Consider the following 2390-nt stretch of genomic DNA (forward strand, 5'->3'; position numbering starts at 1 on the left):
CTCCTGTGATGACAGAAATACCTAGTCACATATCTCTTTTAAACAGTAAAACAGACTTTCAAGGGGGGGGGAAAGAATGAACTGGGGAGGATGGTAGAGAAAATAGTGCAACAATGAATGAATGAAAACCCAAAATCTCTGTAAATGTTCATTAAAACTAATAAAATTTAATGATTTTTTTTAAAAAACAACAACAACAACAACAACAAAAAAACCCTAAAAACAAGCTTGGAAGCAGGAGTGGCATCCACTTCCAAAATGTCTTGCCTCCAGAAACTCTATGAACCTGGAGAAACTACTAAAGTTATACAAGTGTTCAGGTCTTTCATTCATCGGGTTGCTATGAGTCATCTACAACTCAATGGCACTTAATAACAACAACATGGTATACTTAATATTCTTCACCAAAATCCTAATTCAAATGTATCAATTCTTCTTTGATCTTTTTAATTTTTTGTCCAATTTTCAGATACATAGAAAGCAATGGAAAAGATCATGGCATGTATTAGGCCCAACTTAACCTTTAAACTGCTATTATGCTCTTTAGAACTTTGAAGATATCTTTGACAGCAAATTTCCCCCAAACATTACATCTTTTGATTTCTTGACTGAAGCTACCATGAGTATTCATTTTGGATCCAAGTGAAATGAAAGAATTGACGACATCAATATTTTCTCTATTCATCATAATATTGTCTATTGATCCAGTGATAAGGATTTTTTGTTTTCTTGATGTTGAGATTTAACCTATATTGATTTCATCTTCTAGAGAAAGTACTTCAGGATTGATCTAGGAAAGCTCCTTCTTGATTTTGAGTACTATACGATTCTTTTCCAATTTGTCATTTATGGCCTAGTAGATCATGTGATTATTTTCTTCAAACTGTCAACACCAGTCCAATTCAGCTCACTAATATCCAAGATATCAATTTTATGCATTCTTGCATAAATTAAAACTATTTCCATTTTCAAAACTTCCAAAATTCTTAGATTCTTTTTTTTTTTTTTTTACATGCTATGTTCTGGTTATAAAGGGATATTTGCAGCTCTTTCCTCTGATTTTGAATCTGGCCATATCAGCAAATGAAGTTCCTTCAATGAGTAAAAACTTTACTTGATCTATGTCATTACGGCAGACACTACTTTGCAGAGGTAAAATGTTCTCAGTCGTATTTTGAGTACTTTTAACCTGAGGGGCTCATCTTCTGGCACTACATCCATCAGAGTTCTCTCACAGGCCATATTGTTATGTGCTATTCAGTTATTTGCGATTCATAGTGACCCTATGTGCAATAATTCTGAACCTTGTCCTATCCTGATCCAATCTCACTGTCTCTGACACACCAACTCCCACTACCACAGTTATTACTGTGTCAATCCATCTCATCTCAGGTCTTCCTCTCCTGCACTGTCCCTCCATCTTTCCAAGCATCATGTCCTCCAAGGACTGGTCTCTTCTAGCCACATGCCCAAAGTATGTGAGACGGAGCCTCATAATCCTTGCTTCAAGAAGCATCATTGTTTCACCCTCTGTAGGACAAATGTGTGTGTTCCCTCTGGTCCAATACTCTTCTCCAAAGGCATCAATGTGTCTTCTACTATCCTTATTGATTGCATAGCTCTCTGATGCATGGCAAGTAACTGGGAAGACTATGGCTTGGATCAGGTACACCTTAGTCTTGAGACTGACATCGTTGTTCTTCAGTACTCTGGATAAGTCCCTGACAGCAATTTACCTAATGCAATTCATCTTATGATTTTCTGGATGTTGGTACCAAGAGTGTTGATTGTGAAGCCTACCAAGTGGAAGCTGTTAACAATTTCAATCTTTTCTCCATCTATCATGATACTACCGCTTTGCCCAGTAGTGAGAATCTATTTTCTTGATGTTGAACTTCAACCCACACTGAAGGCTGCAATCCTTGATCTCTGGTCCTCCTCAGTTTCAAAAAGAAAGGTTGTGTCATCTGTGAAGTACAGGTTGTTGATGAGTCTTCCTCCAATCCTGATGCCCCATACCTCCTCATAAATTCTAGCCTCCTGGATGATATGTTCTGCATATATATTAAACAGAGTTGCAAAGTTTTGGGGTGGGGAGGAAATAGGAAGAATCCAGGTAAAAAGATAGGGTAATGGTGGCGTCAGAATTGGTGGAAGATCTATTCACAATCTGCATTATGCAGATGACACAAACCTGCTTGCTGAAGTTAAGGAGGACCTGCGTGCTGCAGAGGATCAAGGAGTGCAGCCTTCAGTACGGATTGAAGCTCAATGTCAAGAAGACAAAGATTCTCACCACTAGACCAATTGGCAGCATCTGGATGGATGGTGAAGAGATTGAGATTGTTAACAACTTTAGTCTGCTTGGCTCCACGGTCAACACTCTTGGC

The sequence above is a fragment of the Elephantulus edwardii genome, unplaced genomic scaffold (genome assembly GCF_000299155.1).
Source record: "Elephantulus edwardii isolate Elephantulus edwardi_28Jun2011 unplaced genomic scaffold, EleEdw1.0 scaffold00235, whole genome shotgun sequence".
NCBI lineage: Eukaryota > Metazoa > Chordata > Mammalia > Macroscelidea > Macroscelididae > Elephantulus > Elephantulus edwardii.